Consider the following 20,054-nt stretch of genomic DNA (forward strand, 5'->3'; position numbering starts at 1 on the left):
CCTCGTTTCCGAGCTGCCCTGGAGTGGTTTCTAAACACAGTCTTGATGTCCTCATAAGGCAGTTGGTAAATGTCCCCCCCAGCTAACATGTGAAGGGTATCTAAGAGGTCTTCAGGGACTCCTCGGAGTAGGACCAACTTGAGGGATTCAGGGTCAAGTGTGCACCTAGCCCGCTTATAGCTTAGTTGGAACCTCTCCTCATAATCCTCTAAGGACTCATCATTTCCCATGGTCATCCGAAAGATCTCCCCCTTTGTTTCCTTGGACCTACAGTAATCCCGGTACTTGGTATTGAAAGCTTGCTGCATCTGAGCCCAAGTGGTGATACTATTCCCAGGTAAGCCCATGAACCAGCGTAATGCTGCATCCTTAAGAGTGGAAGGGAAAAGTTTCAGCTTTTGCTCATCTTCAGTATAGTCATAGGTTCTGCAAAGGACAACAAACTCAAACAGGAAGGTATCCGGATCTTCAGTGGTCAGCCCATGGAAGTGAGGTAAGGCGGAGGGGCTAATGTTCTTCATTTTCATCTCTCCATTGGTCTCTCGGATGGGAAAGACACCTTCTATTCTCTCATCTTCTCCTCTATTGTCATCCATAGCTTCAGATGGAGTGGTCTCTAACTCTTCTTCTACTATAGGATCTTTAGATATCTCAGGATGTTCACCTATAGGTTCTTCTGGGTCACTGTCACCAAAGAAGAGAGAAGGGTGACTCAGTGATGTGGTGGGGGTGTTTGGTAGGAATTTGCCTGATCTATCTCGGTTCCTACGAGGCATGAAATGGAAAAGACTTTCTTTTTTCTTTTGATTGCTTTTGCTTTGCTTTTCTTTTGGTACCTGCAAAACTGAGACAGATTGATCTACAACTAACTATAAAAGATGCAGAATTAAACTGAAAGCAGGGAAGAACTAATCTACTTTGCTCAAATGAAATTGCAAGAATGGAAATGCTAGTCTACGCTTGCAGAAAGGAAATGCTAATCTATGAAAGCAGGAAATACTAATCTATGAAAGCAGGAAATGTTAATCTATGAAAGCAGGAAATGCTAATCTGTGAAAGCAGGAAATGTCTATGCTACTTTTGCAGAATGGAAATGAAATAAACTACTTAGCAGAAGGCAAGAGTAAGAAAGTAGAAGAAAAGCAACAATTACTAATACTCTGACGCTTCCCCGGCAACGGCGCCAAAAATATGGTGGGCTCCAGTATTGTAGCAATAATGCTACAACTCCTGGAGCTTCCTATCTCTAATTTTATCAACCCGGTAGTTCGTACAAACTTGGAAGCGAAGGTGCTGTATGCACAAGTACTAGCTCTTGTCGCAGCTGTCACTTGGTCAGCTGGCACAAGTCCGCTAGGGCTCAAGCCAACTTCTATATGCTCACAGAAGAAGCTTTATGAATGATGGACGAAAGCTAACTCAAAGGAGACTAGTCTAATTGCAGAAAGAAACTGAAAGCCAATAAAGCATGAAAACCCTAGTAAACCCTAATTTGACTAGCTAGACCCTTACAATGTAAAACTGTGAATGAAACTACTACCACTAATGCCATTACTTGTAGTGAGTTGAAATACATGCATCTAAGCTACTTGCATCTGAAAAGACATGTTTTTGTATTTTTTCATTAAGTGGTTGGATTTATTGTAATGATGCTTTTGATTAGGGTTTGGTTGTGCAGGAGCGGTTTGAATGGAAGGAAAGCATGGGCAAGGTCAGGATGGCTAGGGGAGGTCCCAGAGGGTCTCTAGCATCAGTCCCCAGAAGTCTACCACGTTCGGATGCTCAGCAACCGAGTTTGCATGCTTCTACAGGAAGTCTGCAGGGGATCCTACAGGAAACTCAGGGATTTCTACAGGAAGTCTGTGCAATTCTACAAGATGTGTGGCCGTGGAGGTTTTGGGAGATGGTGAAGTGTTGGAGTGGTGTGGGAGGATAGGTGAGATGGAGATGGAGCTGGTGATGGCTCAGGAGCAGAGAAATCAGATGGAGGAAGAGTGCATGCAGTGGTTTGATGGCTTGGAAGGATGGGATCAACGAGAGGTTAGGTAAATGAAGCTACGTGGCAATAGATGAGTTGGAGGATAAATGAGCTGGACAGAGGCCGAGTAGGTGGATTGAGGAGAGATCAAGAAGAATAAGAAGGAAGTGGAATGATATGGAGCAGCGTAAATGAAACAAATGACTTATGCACCAAAAACAAGAATTCATTAACCTATGATAACTGTGCCATGAAACCTATGATCAGCAATGGAAAAACCAAGAAATGAAACTCGTGCATGGAAGTGAAATGTAGAAGTATGATTCAATATCAAAAGTGCATGGATGGATCTTCAACGAAAGTGTCTATGTTGCAGCTTGCATGGATGTGAGAAGAACTGCGTTTCTTTTTGGTGGTTGGTTATGGACTGCACCCCAATCCCTAACAGAGATGGCAGTGAGCTTTAACAACCTTTTCTGGAGCTCCAATGAATTATATCTATCCTCTTCTATCCTAAGCAACTGAAAACAAATTCACCATAAACTAATCCTATGCAATCTCATGAAACTAAATCAGCAAACTGTAAATTTGAATTGCATGTCAAAGTTAAAGAACGAAGTGCTGGAACGAAAGGCAAATAACATTACAACACAAAGGAGATCTATTGCTCTCAGGTTGGGCCCTAACCTGAGAGCTATAGCTCCCTTAGAAATTGAGAATGAGATCAAAATCTGCCTTCTTTATTCATAACCAAAAATATGATGTCATGCCAAAACTGGCTTACAAAAAGAACCAACACCGAGCTGTGCTCAAAAACTACAATAGTAACACGAAAGTTTCAACAACCTATCAAAGGCTACGGCCTCTATATTTATGCAAAAACGATGATCCAACAGGTGTCCTTGATTTGTGGAGCTCGGCTGTCCAACTGAGGGTTAAACTGCTGATCCTGTAGGACAGTTATGACTGTTGTTCCTGTAGAACGGTTATAACTGTTGTTCCTGTAGAACAGTTGGCTGCCTCTAAGCTCGGTGGGGAGATGGATTGGAGCTCGGAGCTATGGTGGGAATTACGAGGAAGGTCCCCAAGACCGTGGACATCCTCTCATAAAAACCAGCAGTGCCACCTCGTTGTCTCCTTGTCTCCTTTCTCGTGGTCTTTGCTCCCTTTTAATGCCAAAAACCTGAAAGCATCATGCATTAGTCACGTAGATAAAATGTCTACCCTTCTTCCTACAAACAACACGAATAAACCAAGAAATGAATGCATCAGCGATAAAAAATGAATGGTTTGAGCAGAGCAAGTAGGCCAAATGAGCCCAAATTATACCAAAAATTGGGGCTCATCAATGTGATCAATCATGGCCAACCAAGGACAATTGTGGTAAGCCATGGTCCAATGTCACATTGTGTCAAACATTGTCTCAATATGAAAATGAAGGATGGTCAACAATGGTCCAACGTCACATTGTGACAAAGCTTATCTCGATATGGAAATGAATCATGATCAAGCATGGTCAAGCATGATCCAACGTCGTTTTGTGACAAGCATTGTCTCAAAATGAAAATGTACCATGGACAACCATGGTCAACCATGTTTATTTAGGGTTTATAATATTTATGTTAGGGTTTACATACCTTGGGTTTGTAATATTAATCCCTTCGACCATGGTTGAGCATGGTGCAACGTCGCGTTGCGACAAATATTATGTCATTATGGAAATAAACAATGGCCAAAGATGGTCAAGCATGTTTATTTAAGTGTTTATAATATTTATATTGGGGTTCATATACCTTGGATTCATATTATTCGTTTGGGTTACATATTTTTCCCTTGGGTTTTTAGTATTAATTCGTTGGGGTTTATATTATTCATTTGGGTTAAATATTGCTCCCTTGGGTTAAATATTTTTCCCTTGGGTTTATAATCCCTTTGGTTTTTAGAATTAATTCCTCGGGTTTATTATTCCCTTGGGTTTATAATGTCAATAATGGTCGACTGTGATAAAAAATGGGCAACGAAGGCCAACCATGGTTGACCATGGTGAACCATTGTCAGTCATGATCAACTATGCTTTTTATCATAAATCATGGTCAACCATGGTACACTTTCTCGTTGTGACAAAGATTATCTCAATATGAAAATCAACCATGGTCAACGAAGGTTCAACATTGCATTGTGAGAAAGATTGTTTGGATATGAAAATAAATCATGATCAAGCATGGTCAGTCATGCTCCGACGTTGCATTGTGATAAGGATTGTGTCAATATAGAAATCATCCATTGCTAACCATTGTAAACCATGTTTATTCTAGGGTTTATAATTTTTATGTTGGGGTTTACATACCTCGGGTTTATAATATTAATCCCTTTGAACATGGTCGAGTATGGTCGAGCATGGTCCAACATCGCATTGTGAAAAAGATTGTATGAGTATGAAAAACACCCATGGCCAAACATGGAAAAGCATGTTTATTTAAGGGTTTATATTATTCCTTTTGGGTTTAATATTATTATCTTGGGTTTAGTATTTTTCCCTTGGGTTTTTGTTATTAATTCCTTTGGTTTATTATTCCCTTGGGTTAGTAATATCAATCATGGTCGACCATGATAAATCATGGTGAACCAAGGTCAAGCATGGAAAAATATGGACAAACATTGTCAAGCATGCTTTATATAATCAATCATGATCAAGAAATGACAGTCATGGTCAACCATGGTCCAATGTTGCATTGTGACAAAGATTGTCTCAATATGAAAATAAATCATGGTCAATGATGGTAAAACGTTGTACTGTGACAAACATTGTCTCCATATGAAAATCAATCATGATAAAACATGGTCACGAATGGTCCAAAGCATTGTCTCAATATGGAATTAAATCTTGGTCAACCATGTTTATTTAAGGGTTTATAATATTTATGCTAGGGTTTACATACTTTCGGTTTATAATATTAATCCTTTGGGTTTAATATAATTTCATTTGGTTAAATATTATTATGATAATTATTATAGGAATATCATGATTATTATTTCCATGATTTTCTTTGGGTTTATATACCTTGGCTTTAAAATATTAATCTATTGGGTTGAATATTATTGCCTAGGGTTCAAAATATCTTGGGGTTTTAATATTGATCCCTTGGGTTTATTGTTATGTTTGTTTTATAATATCAATCAGTTGGGTTTATTAATCTAAGGGTTCAACTATGATCGAGCATGGTCCAACGTCGTATTGTGACAAAGATTATATGAGTATGAAAATCGGCCATCGCGAACGATGGTCAACCATGTTTATTTAAGGGTTTATAATATCTATCTTAGGGTTTATATAACTTGGTTTTATACTATTCCCTTAGGTTTAATAGTATTCCGCTGGCCTTAATATTATTCCCCCTGAGTTTAATTTTCTCCCTAGGGTTTATAGTTGCTTGGGTTTTTAGTATTAATCCCTTGGGTTTTATTATTCACTACCATTTATAATACTGAGCATGCACAACCATGATTAGTAATAGTCAACCATGGCCATTTATGGTCAACCATGGTCAATTATGGTCAACCATGTTTTATAAAATCGATCTATCTATGCCATGGACTATCATGGCCAACCAAGGTGCAATGTTGCATTTTGACAAGAATTGTCTCAATATGATAATCAGCCATGGCCAACCATGGTCCAACTTTCGCAGGATAACAAAGATTGTTTCGATATGAAAATCAATCATGATTAAGCATGATGAACCATGCTCCAATGTCGCATTGCGACAATGATTGTGTCAATATGAAAATCAACCATGGTCATCCATGTTTATTTTAGGGTCTATAATATTTCTCTTAGGATTTATTTACCTTGGGTCTATATTATTCGCTTGGGTTTAATATTATTCCCTTCATTTTATAATCTCTTTGGTTTTTAGTATTAATCTCTTTGGTTAATTATTTTCTTGGGTTTATAATATCAATCATGGTCAACCATTGTCAATCATGGTAAATCACGTGCAACCATGTCTCATTAAATCAATAATGGTCAACCATGGTGTAGTGTTGTATTTTCACAAAGATTGTCTCCATATGGAAATCAACCATGGCCAATCATGGTCCAACGTCGCATAGTGACAAATATTGTCTCGATATCAAAATCAATCACGACCAAGCAAGGTAAGATATGGTCTAACGTAGCATTGTGAGAAGGGTTGTCTCGCTATGAAAATCTAGCGTGGTCAACCATGGTCCAACGTCACATTGAGACGAAGATTGTCTCAATATAAAACCTTTCAGTTTATTTGTGACTTGGGTTTATAATAATAATCCCACTGGTTTATAATGTTAATCCTTTGTGTTTAATATTCTTCTTGGAGTTTATATTATCATTATTATTATCCAATTTTAAGGTCACGACGAAGCTAGACACCACATTGGTGTATGCGACCCCCTTGTTTGTGGGACAAGGGACCCACCTCCGTGCAGTGATTTGACTACTAAGCCTATGAAGGCATACATACTCTACCCCCTCTTGTTTTGAACTTGTGACCTCTTAGGAAGAAAGACATGCTCTTAACCATTAGGCCTACTCAAGCTATAAAAAGTTTATAATATTAATATTAATAAAATTTAATATTATGAATATTTTACCACACCCACATTTAATATTGCCTACATAAATCATTGCCTAGAGATGGAAACCTTAAATGTTGAAGTTCTGACATCGTTAGAGGAGATTGAAACAAAGAGATGTGGGGAGATCAGGGGCATACATGGAGAGGTAGCTAGAACGGTTGAAATATCTCCGCATTTCAACAAATAGTGATGTTATGTGGAATGACACTTGTAATTTTTTTGGTTAGGATCCTTCATAACATAGAATATTAATTCATATAGATTATTTACATATTTTTTGTGCTAACTAAGAAACTTGGCAATATCTAATCATGCTCTGGTTTATCTATGAGGTGCTTTACTGGGTCTGTAATATTATTTTTAATTTACCATATAATTATGGTGAGTTTAATGATACTTGTCCTTAATGGATTTGGGAAATGTGTGTAGACATCGACCTCTCATAGAAAGATATTAAAGGATTTTACTGGAAATTCAACTATTAGTTATGAGGATGAAGAGATGGTGGGTGTTTAATTTTCCGAGAAAGAAAATATATTCATTCTAGAGACAACAATTGTTTGGAGGTTTTCCGTTACACCAAAACCCGCAGGTGTTGGTAAACATTCCAAACCAGTAACTAGGATCCCCAGGGTGGAAATTAAGAATTCCATAGAGGTGCGGCGATTCTTCCAATGCCCCCCTCGAACCTGGGTCCAAGCTCTGATACCATGTAAATGTGTTAGAAAACCTGCACAGATGAATCTAGCTAGTAAAGGTTGAACACACAGCTTTGTAGAACAAAAACACAAAAAGAATTGAAAGAACAAAAAGAATGATTGATTCAGAAAATAGGTTACAATGCTCATGATATAGCATTATTGGGTGAAGATCCCAAGGTAATGTGCCATAGTGGTGATCAATGAGAGGACTCAACACCTACAACAAGTTCTGGAGAGAACTAGCGAGTTGCGGAGTGAAATGAGGAGCAAATAGTAAATCATGCAGAAGAAATAGCCAGTTACAGAGTGAAAGGAGGAGCAAATCAAGGAGTAAATCATGCAGAAAGGATCTTGCATGTAGTCCCATACTCTAACTAAGTGTCCGCATGTGCCAGTAATGAAGGTCGTAGGTGTGTAGTACCTCCAACAAATTGAATTTTAACTTTTTATCAATTAAAATGGATTTATCAATTGAATAACATGCCATTACGGGGAAGTTTAACGTCAGAGTGGTGGATGTTTTCTTTGTTGCGTACTCATCTGATTTTCATACGAAGATGGGAGAATTCCAATCATGCGGTGGTCCGTTGATGTGCTTTCTGACCTTTCCTTCTCCCGTCACTTCCAGAAAGAATCTTGAGTTTCGTGTAATATTTGAAGCCAGTAACGATGGTGGGTCATTTGATGAATCCAAAATCCTCATTGGATACCACCAGATCGAATTCGTAGTGGTGGATTATATCTTCATGGATTTATGTGGACTGAAGACAGTAATTTGCTTAAAGATTACAAATGATATAACAACATTAGAGTATCCTTTAACTTTAACCTCGACAATGTGGGAAGGGGATGGATTATGATGGTCGATAAGGACACAAATGTGTCACAAGTTCGCAAAGAAATCATAATTGCATTCTCATAAAAATACCTATTGTTTTGGTACTGGAAAGGATGGTATTTCTAGTGAACTGGTTATAATGTTATAATAGGTCTTCTCAGGAGGGTTCATAAATATCTTGCAATAGTTTTAGTTTGCCAATTTTAAAATCAATTTTCCCCATTTTTCAGATTACTCCTAATTAGTTTCCCATTTGCCTCCCTCTCAGATCACTACGAATTTTTCCTTTTTATTGAGTAGTAGTCTACCCAGGCGGAAAATTCGCCCAAGAACTGTGGCCACCAGGAAATAAATCCGTTCCTAAGAAACGGTAAGGCAATGGTAGGTGAAAAATGTGTTTCAAGCCACTAGGGATGACCGCCTACGTGGGGAATTAATTATTTACCTTTTCTGCAGTATGTCGTTGCACAAATCGTGAACTCGCGTCATTCATTAATTTGGATTTGGAATTTGAATTGATTTCCCGTGCCAGTATTTTCATTTTAATTTGTAGTCAATATCCAGTGAATGGATCAAGATTGGATTGTTTTGTTACCATTTTATAGTCACAAGATAAGGTTGTTGTGAAGGCCATGGAATCAAATCGGTTTGGGCTGCCATGGAAAAAATATCTATGGGCCCTCGATCCTCTTCTTCCGCTATAGAGCGTGCCAATTACAAAAATGTACTTTTCTTGGAATTTCCCCATAGGACGTTTATTTCCCTGGAATTTCTTGTTTCATATGACGTTCTTCTGGGTTTCCAACGTTCAGTGTTTCGTGGACTTTCACACACTTTAGAATAATGGTTTAAGTTGCAACACACATATAACGAAAATTATTGCACTTGTGACAATAATGATTTTTTAGACTCTATCACTGTATTCTAGTTTCTCATTCAAATTGTTAAAAAATTACTCAAATTTGATATTACAATCATTAGATTTTATGTTAGAATTAGTAGCTTTCCTTTCAATATTTTTGCGGAGGTCTCTATCTAGTTTCTTTATACAGTCTAGTTGATAGTTTAGTTTAATAGAAATGAAATTGAATGAAATGAGAGGTCGTTAATCTTGATAATCAACACAATTAGATGCCTCTAACATATTTTCTTATTATCTAATTTGAGTTTGATAGTGTGATTAAAATTTTATTTTCAAGTGAAGAAATACCTGGAGCAGCTCTTAGACATATATAGTCTTATTTGGAGTACAGCCTTATCTAAGAGTGGACCACAAATTCTATGGAGACCAAACTTCCCACCTAACAATTAGACCTGGCCAAACTTTTATTTATAGTCACCAGAAACGACTAGGGAAGGTTTTCATCAATATGCCAAATATTTTATGTACAGTTGTTGGGCGTTAGTTGTTGGACTTGGTTCCTTTTGTGTTCGGACTCTGTTCATTTCTGAAGCTAGCAGTATAATGACAATTTAGAGCTTTGTTCAGCTTAAAGTGAAGTGCATACATGTATTCTCAGCTTGGCCCAAGTATAGCAGACCCAAGTGGTCCAGAGATAGAGATTTAAGTATTGTTCTCTATCTTTATCTTTATCTCTCACTTAACCTCATGTCATCATGTGTGAAACCTCTATCTTGAGTCTTGACTAGTCTTTATATTTTCAGTTAAAATTATAATCTACCAAAACTCTACTATCTTAATGGAATCTACTATCTTAGTTTTCACATTTTCCACTAAATAATTACATAATATAATTAGTTTTCGAAAGATTTTAATTACTTTTAAATCATGTGTAGAGTTTTCATCTTAGCTAATTTTACACTTAGTGAAAATATTATTATTATTATTATTTAAATTTTACCTATTTTCCTTATAAAAATGAACTTTAAATAAATTCATGTAAAATACATGTACATGAATGTGAACAATAATACTCAGATCTTGTTAGAAAATCTAGTTAACATGATATCTTGTTTGTCAATACATCTGTATTATATCCTTCCAAATATTATCGATAACAAAAACCATATCCATAGCAAAACCATCTAAACAATAGCAAACAAATATTATTTATTAATAATGTAGTTTAAACTTTAAACTTTACAAATGGATTAACTTCAATTTTTAATAACATGAGAGAGAAAATCTATATTTTTAATTGAAAATTTATATTAAATAACAAAAGCCATATAAACAATAGCAAACAAAATAATATTTATTAATAATATAGCTTAAACTTTGGATTTATTTCAATTTTTTGCTAACATTGGAAGAAAAATCTATATTTTTATTGAAAAATTATATTAAATATTAATATTATATAATTAAACACCAATAAAACTTTTAAAACTATATATATTTTTAAATTAATAATTAATTAAATAAATAAAAATTAAATCCAGCAAAATGAAGTTAAATAAGAAAGAGATCTCGCAAAAATATTGAGAGGAAATAAAATCTGTTGATTGCGATATAAAATTTGAGTGTAATTTTTAAACAATCTGAATGGGAAACTAGACTATAGTGGAAGAGTCTGCGAAAAATCATTGTCACAAGTGCAACAATTTGCATTCTATGTGTACCACAACTTAAACAATTAACTATAAAGCGTGTGACGGTCATCCCCGGCAGCCCGAAACACATTCTCCGAGCGACCATTGCCTCACCGTTCTCCATGGTCGAAAACGGATTTTTTTTCCGAGTGGCAACGGTTCCAGGAGAATTTGCCACCTAGGTGGACTACTCTTTTTATTAGTTCTGTTTTAGTAGATATTATGTATTTGGTTTTGAGTTTACTATTTATTATTTTTTAAAATTTATTAAAATAATTTTTAATTGTGTAAAGTAAAATTTTATGATTTATTTTTTTTATTTATTATCATATTTTATTACTATTTATTTGTAATATTATTGGCTGAAATTTTTAACATCTTATATATAGTAACAGATAATACGATGATATGATTTGAATATTAATGCCTGCTATCGACATTGCACATCGGTCTACGTAACTTAATATGATTTCAATATTAATACCTACTATCGACATTGCACATCGGTCTACGTAATCGGAGTACATAAATGTATATGCACAATCCTATTGGATCAAAAACCCAGAGTTCATGACGGATGTCTCTCTCAATTTCGATATTTTTCTTCTCTATGCCGTAGTTTAACAAGGTGAAGAAGTTGCCCGGAAAGTTATGAAAATTTCGGTTATATTTAAAGAAAATATGGCAAGGATTTTTGTTAATGCAAGTTATAGTTGTTAAACTTCAAAATCTTATGTGCCTTCAACGTTTTTGATGGTGTTGAATCTATTTCCATCATCAAAAATACGATTTAAACACTGTCTCTACAAGATTTTTTGAAATTTTTTTACACAGATTCCGACCAAGCAATTCCTCCGCTTCATTGAACGACTCCTATATTTTTTTTCCTCACATATCTCTTTTTTTAATCCTTGGAAAAGCAGATTTCAGATCTATATTATCGCTAAGAATCTGTGGACAATGAAGTGGTGAATGGAATTGAATGTAGTATAACAAATGCATTTGACATTTGTTTTAACTTTTTACGGTTCGAACATCGACTTATTAATGTCAATTTCAATTCTACCAGGCGCTCTTAAAAAAGAGAGATGGAAATTGTGGATATGTTGGTGGCTTACCTGTTGAAAGCGTATTTTTTAAGGAAAGGAAATCACCTGTCTACGTGGGCTAAATTTCATAGCATTTAGCTGAAATTTCTTTCGCTAGAGTTTAGTGGCAAATGGCATTATTTTAGCGGTTTAGGCTATTACTTTTGGTAGGAAATTTGAATTTGGAAAAATACAGGCTTCACATGCACTACGAGTTTGGATCGGGTTGGGATTATTTTACTTCACATGCATTACGAGTTTGGATCGGGCTGGGATTATTTTAGCGTTTTAGGTTTGAGCTTTGACAGGTAATATGGATTTGGGAAAAATACAGCCTTCAAAACTTTGTAACGCCGGCTGGAATATTAATTCCAACTGTCGTGCAGCGTTGCTGAAGCCGCCAGGAAACCGCAGCAGCAGTCAAACAGTGACCACAGCGTTGTTTTGCAAAACCATTCGTACGCTTCCCTGCACCGCTCTTGTTGGTCAGCGGTATTTTTCGAGGGCCTCCGATCACCCCGACTTGCTGCCACGCGTCAAAAACCACCAATCTCTCGGCCAGTAAAGCTCGTGTGGATCGGGCAAGCGATATTCGTCCGATTGCAAGGATGGCTGCCTACCGTTGATCAAAGTCAAAGCTGCGTACAAGTCTGCAGGGTATGGACATTGCGTGAAGTTTCATTTTGACCGCATGAGAAATAAATTCACCGCCATGCTGAAGTAACTAAAAAATTTAATGAAGTGTACTGCGGTTGGTATGTAAGTGAAGAATTTAATTCACGGGAGTAATTTTATTTTTAACACGGCACAAGTCAAAAAAAAGGGGTATGGTATGTTTTGATTTATTCTGGCATATGCAAGTAAAACACACAACATTGCGAAAAAGAGAGAAGGAGCAACGTTGAAAAAAAAATGTGAAGTGTACAGCAGTGTGTGAGGGTAAGGGCACAACAATGCAAAGTTGTACCGTTGATCAAAGTCAAAGCTGCGTACAAGTCTCCAGGGTATGGACATTGCGTGAAGTTTCATTTTGACCGCATGAGAAATAAATTCACCGCCATGCTGAAGTAACTAAAGAATTTAATGAAGTGTACTGCGGTTGGTATGTAAGTGAAGAATTTAATTCACGGGAGTAATTTTATTTTTAACACGGCACAAGTCAAAAAAAAAGGGGTATGGTATGTTTTGATTTATTCTGGCATATGCAAGTAAAACACACAACATTGCGAAAAAGAGAGAAGGAGCAACGTTGAAAAAAAAATGTGAAGTGTACAGCAGTGTGTGAGGGTAAGGGCACAACAATGCAAAATGAAAAACCAGAACAGAGTAATGTGAGATGGCATGAGATGCAGCAACATGAAGAAAATTTATCCACATCAGTGCGAATGTGTAATGTGTGAAGCAGCATGAAATTTTGTTTTTGAAAGCAAATAGAGAATGCACAGTAATGCCAAGAAAATGTGCGAAATGAAAACTACGGGGAGCACAAAAGTGTGAATCGCTGAAAAACAAGCGATTTTAGAAATGTACAGCAACGCATATGAGCAGGGGTTAATTTTTGTGTGCAAGGGATTTTGAAATGTGCAGCAGCGCATTGAAATGTATTCTCCAGCGGTATGAATATAATGAAGTCAGAAGTGTGTAAATGGTGTGAGTAAAGAAATGGTTTTTCACCCCACAGTGATTGTAATGTAAGAAATTTGTTTTTTACAGCATATGTAAGAATTGTTATTATAGCAGTATATGTAAAAGTTTTTATTTTACAGCAGTGAATGTAATAGTTTTTCACATCTCATTGAATGAGAATTTTACACAGCAGTGTAAATTTTTTTATGGAGCAAGAGTAATTTTGTTTTGGTAAAAGTTCTTGGTGAATCCCTCTGTTAAAGAGGAAGGTGCTTTTCAGCACAGTCTCCGATGAATCCCTCTATTAAGAGGAAGATCTGTTGTCTTTGGTGAATCCCTCTATCAAGAGGAAGATGCTTTTCAACATAGACTGGTGAATCCCTCTGGTTAAGAGGAAGATGCTATTCAGCATAATCTCTTGGAGAATCCCTCTGTGTGAGGAAGATATTTTTGTAAAAGCAGTGTTGGTGAATCCCTCTGTTAAGAAGAAGACTCTTTTGTAACAGCAGCTGTGTAATTCCTCTGTAAGAGGAAGAAGTTTGTATCAGGCATTTTATTAATGAATACAAGTTTGATTTGTATGTGGAAAACTCTGTTTGCTCAGATTTTTTTTTTAAGCTTCCCTGTGTTAAAGATCCTATGGAAAAAACAGAGCATTGTCTCTGTGTTCAGTTATTTTGTTTTTGGAATTTTACCAGAAAAATTCCCAATAGTGGTATCAGAGCAGATCTAGGCTCTTTGAAGGTGTCAAAGAAGCTGAAGGAAGGAGTTTTTTTTTACTGCAACAACTTCTCCAACAGAGTGAAGTCTCAGGCAAAAGAATCCAAGGTATTTCTCAAAGTTTTTTTTTGTAGTTGTTGAAGACAGTCAGTGTTTTTCTTTTAATATACAGTCAAGGATTTAGAAGCATAGTTAAGAATGGTGAGGTCAAAGAAGAAAGTCACCAATCCTGCTAAAATGTGTCTCCTTCTACTACTAAAATAGAAGGCAATCAATTTGAAAGCATTCTATTTGAGGCTCCAAGGTTCAATGGGAACTTTGATATATGGGAAATAAAAATGAGGACTTCCTTAAAGTCTCAAGGGATTGAAATTTGGGAATCAGTGATTGATGATAGCAGGATGGATAGAGAATCCAAGGAGTACAATGCAAAATCAACAAAGACAATCTTGGATGGACTGCGTGATTCTGTAAAGAAGAATCTAGGAAAATGTACATCAGCAAAGGATATAAGGGATAGACTTCATGACCTTCACGCAAAGGGATCACTGACCATGACCATCAGTCAAGAAGGAAATTCTGAACCCATCATAGAATCTGAAAATGAGAAGGTTGACCTCATCAAGCTTCAGGTACAAGAAAGGGATGAAGAGCTTGCCAAGATTAAGAAGGAACTTGATCAAAGCAAAAGGAAGCATCATGAAGAAGTTATATCCATGACAAATCAATTGAATAAAGCAAAGAAGTAGGAAGATGTCTTTTCAAGTCAACTTGAACAAAGGCACAAGAGAGTGAACAAACTTGTAGAAGAGATTGGACAGTACAAGGTAGAGGTCTCCTCCCTTAAGTCTGAATTACAAGAAGCCAGGAAACAAGAACAAGAAGCTGAAAAGAAAATGGAGAGCAGTCAAGCAAAGAGTGAAGAAATCTTCAAAATGAAGTCAGATATCATCTCCCTTAAAATAGTAGTAGCTGAAGCTACTCGTAGCAAGGAAGAAACTGAGGAACAACTTAAAAAGAAGAATAATGAGTCTGAAAGATTGGAAGAAGAGATTGTCCTCCTCAGGAAAAAGGTTGAAGGATGAACAAAATCATGAAGAGCTCTCAAGCCTTGGATGACATGCTCAGCTATCACAGATCTCCATCTGATAAATCAAGACTCGAGTATGTAGGTGAACCCTCAAACAAGAATGAAAATGCTTTATGCAAAGGAGATGTGAAGAAGGCAGAAATAAATTGTGATGCTCCTAGTTCCAGCAAAGGCAAGGAGAAAAATCAAGGCTACAATAGAAGAAATCCTACTCCAAGTAGAAAACTAGCTCCAAGAAGAAATGTTGATGATGTCAAAGAGGCAAGAGGCAATGGTTATCATCAAAGGATCTCAAGGCAGAAAGCTTCAGAAGTACATCAAAGAAACCACCATCTACCAGGTACCAAAGTTCATTTTTTGGTTGTTGTTATTCTTGCTCAAACTTTGGTCATATGGCAAAACACTGTAGAGCATTTCATAGAGATAGATGTTATGGTCTCCAACAACCTCCAAGAAACAATTTTACAAGAAGAAATCATGAAATCTTATTCATGAACAATGTAGAATGTTTCAAGTGTCATAACATTGGGCATATGGCACGTGATTGTAACTTAACATGGGCTCTTACACAAGCTAGAACCATGCAAAAGAAGAAAGTTACACAAGTATGGAGAAGGAAGGAAATACAGTCTGAAAGTCCCTTGAGCTCCCCAGCCAATCTAAGTTTCTTTTGAGAAGACTCTGTCAAAAGGAGACGATGCATACAGTTAGGGGGAGCCTGTAATTCTTGATCATTATTGTTGAACTATATTAACAGTCATTCTTTGATGAAGATCTTCTTATAGGGAAGAGATATGGAATTAAATCTGCCATAAGAGCAGAGAAGAAAAGGGTTGCAGGATAGCTTGGAGATGCAAAGATTGGAAATCTTGCCTAAGGCAGAGAGAAAGAGGATATTACATGCTTGGAGTGCCTGAGTACAGCAGTTGAAATTAAAGGGGAGTGTTGGAATATTAATTCCAACTGTCGTGCAGCGTTGCTGAAGCCGCCAGTAAACCGCAGCATCAGTCAAACCGCGACCACAACGTTGTTTTGCAAAACCGTTCGTATGCTTCCCCGCATTGCTCTTGCTGGTCAGCGGTATTTTCCGAAGGGGCTCCGATCACCCCGACTTGCTGCCACGCGTCCACTGTACGTCTCCAAAACCACCAATCTCCCGGCCGGTAAAGCTCGTGTGGATTGGGCAAGCGATATTCGTCCGATTGCAAGGATGGCTGCCCACCGTTGATCAAAGTCAAAGTTGCGTACGGGTTTGCAGGGTATGGAAATTGCGTGAAGTTTCATTTTGACCGCATGAGAAATAAATTCACCGCCATGCTGAAGCAACTAAAGAATTTAATGAAGTGTACTGCGGTTGGTATGTAAGTGAAGAATTTAATTCACGGGAGTAATTTTATTTTTAACACGGCACAAGTCAAAAAAAGGGGTATGCAATGTTTTGATTTATTCTGGCATATGCAAGTAAAACGCACAGCAGTGCGAAAAAGAGAGAAGGACCAGCGTTGAAAAAAAAAATGTGAAGTGTACAGCAGTGTGTGAGGGCAAGGGCACAACAGTGCGAAATGAAAAACCAGAACAGAGTAATGTGAGATGGCATGAGATGAAGCAGCATGGAGAAAATTTATCCACGGCAGTGCGAATGCGTAATGTGTGAAGCAACGTGAAATTTTGTTTTTGAAAGCAAATGGAGAATGCACAGTAGTGCCAAGAAAATGTGCGAAATGAAAACTGTGGGGAGCATAGCAGTGTGAAGAAAAGAAAAGGGCTCGAGGCAGCGAATGAAGAACAGGGGATTTTAGAAATGTGCAGCAGCGCATATGAGCAGAGGTTAATTTTTGTGTGTAGGGGATTTTGAAATGTGCAGCAACGCATTGAAATGTATTCTCCAGCAGTATGAATATAATGAAGCCAGAAGTGTGTAAATGGTGTGAGTAAAGAAATGGTTTTTCACCCCACAGTGAATGTAATGTAAGAAATTTGTTTTTTTACAGCATATGTAAGAATTGTTATTATAGCAGTATATGTAAAAGTTTTTATTTTATAGCAGTGAATGTAAAAGTTTTTCACATAGCAGTGAATGAGAATTTTACACAGCAGTGTAAATTTTTTATGGAGGCAGAGTAATTTTTTTTTGGTAAAAGTTCTTGGTGAATCCCTCTATTAAAGAGGAAGGTGCTTTTCAGCACAGTCTTTGGTGAATCCCTCTGTTAAGAGGAAGATTTGTTGTTTTTTGGTAAATCCCTCTGTCAAAAAGAAGATGCTTTTCAACATAGATTGGTGAATCCCTCTGGTTAAGAGGAAGATGCTCTTCAGCATAATCTCTTGGAGAATCCCTCTGTGTGAGGAAGATATTTTTGTAAAAGCAGTGTTGGTGAATCCCTCTGTTGAGAGGAAGACTCTTTTATAACAACAGCTGTGTAATTCCTCTGTAAGAGGAAGAAGTTTGTATCAGGCATTTTATTAATGAATACAAGTTTGATTTGTATGTGGAAAACTCTGTTTGCTCAGAATTTTTTTTTTAAGCTTCCCTGTGTTAAAGATCCTGTGGAAGAAACAGAGCATTGTCTCTCTGTTCAGTTATTTTGTTTTTGGAATTTTACCAGAAAAATTCCCAACAGTGGTATCATAGCAGATCCAGGCTCTTTGAAGGTGTCAAAGAAGCTGAAGGAAGGAGTTTTTTTTTGCTGCAATAACTTCTCCAGCAGAGTGAAGTCTCAGGCAAAAGAATCCAAGGTATTTCTCAAAGTTTTTTTGTGTAGCTGTTGAATACAGTTAGTGTTTGCGCATTCAATCCAAAAAAAGGCTTTTGGATTGTTGTCCTCTTGGCTTTTAGATTTAACCTGGTGATAATATCTTTCTATATAAGTCAGCATGTACTTGTATGCAGATTTTGTTATAATAGAACACAGATCTGACCCATGGCAACGATGATGACCACATTATGAAATGGAAATAGAAATTTTGGAGTAAATTTTTAAAAAATAAATAACAATTAATCAATATTAAGAAGCTTAGATCTATCTAATTCTGGATCTATCATACACGATGCCAAAAATATCAAATCTCTCTAAATGCAATTTTTTCCTAAAATATTAAATCTATTAATATTAAGATATATTAATATTAATGTTATATTTAATAATAATAATAATTTTAATATTAATACCAGATTTAATGATTTTTTTTACATGGTATGATAATAAAATTTATAATAAAACTACATCAAATTAATATTTTCAAATATTACAACATAATATTGGAAATATTTATGTATTTTAATATTTTAATATATTCATAAGATATGGTTTTTCCTTTCAAATATTTATTTTACAAATATTTAATTAAAAGAAATATTAAAAGATTATGGAGCAAGATTTTAATCTGAGGATGCACCATATTAGTTGGTTTGAAACGTAGACCAATTTTGATGATGTGATTAATCTGAAAGACATCTAATATACATTATGGATGACAAAAGCCTTAGATCTAACTGTATTGCAGTTTTTTAATCTAAAAGGTTACTTTCATTTTTGTTTTGGGTCTATATTAAACTTAAGAACTATAACTATCATGGCCATAAAATAAACAAAACAATCAAACTTAAAAAATATAGCTATCATGCCCATGAAACAAACCAAACAAAATTCAACTAGAAACAAAGAAACCTAGAAATTACCTGGAAGCCTATGGATATCATGGCAAAAAAAAAAAACATTACTCAACTCGAACCAAAGAAAAGAGAATTAAAACCCACTATTTTGAGCATCAAATTAAGAAAGTTTGAGCATGTAGAGGTTTGAAACCCTCATTGGAAATACAGAGTAACTGAAGTAACATTAATTACACCGAAAGTGTCCCTTTTTGAAATTGGTCAAATTATGCATTAGTCCACCCTTTTCATTTGTTCCTTTGTTGTTTTTCTTATTAAATGACAATTGTTCAAATTAAATAAAAACTGTTCAAATTAAATAACAACTGTCAAAAATTTGCGGTTATTCTCCAATACTAAAAAATCAATGCAATTATCCCGTAAGTTTTCTGATACTGACAGGGATTTCCAAAGGGAGAGGATTATACCAACTGAAATTTATCACCAAGAAACAAAATATGAAAACAAAATCAAAGAAGAGAATTATAGCGAGAAAAGAGAAGAGGAAAAAGAACTTCAAGAAGATGTGCAGCAGAAATCGAAATATCCCCCGCAGAATGAAAAGCCCTCTCTCTCATGGAGAACATGGAAGTCCTCTCATGTGCCGCCCGATGAAGCTAGTTTTTTTGGAAAGGCAGAGAAGCTAAAACACACAATTCACCCAAAACACACGAGCTTCAGCTCTTCTTGATCACACAAAACTTGATTCTTACAATGAACCTATTGAAGGATATTTAACTTTTTCGACTAGCAACTCGCCTAAAATATCTTGACATGCAATCACATGCAATCACACACTAAAATTCGTCTATCACTTAACTCGACTTAACTCAATGCCTCAATATTCAATCACTCAACACTTAGTTAATTGACTCTCTAAGATTTGCCAACTCCTCATGCAGGACTAATTAACTTATTTTAAGAAGACCATATTCTCTAAAAAAAAGAGTTGGCATACTACTTTGTTTAATGCACTATGGGTTGATCGTTTTACTCCCAAAGCTTCCCTTAAAACCTCTCCATACTTTCTGGTATATGGTAAAGAAGTTGTCTTGCCTCCGAACCTGTATCTCCTATCCTTACAAATCTCCTAGTAGTCACACGGTAAACCTTGCCTACTAGTTTAGAATAGGATAGACACTTTACTAAAACTCGAGGAAGAACGTCTCAAAGCCAAGGACAGATTTGATATTC

Source organism: Pinus tabuliformis, chromosome 8 (assembly GCF_031772625.1).
Source record: "Pinus tabuliformis cultivar Carrire ecotype Pingquan chromosome 8, CPIR1, whole genome shotgun sequence".
Classification (NCBI taxonomy): Eukaryota; Viridiplantae; Streptophyta; class Pinopsida; order Pinales; family Pinaceae; genus Pinus; species Pinus tabuliformis.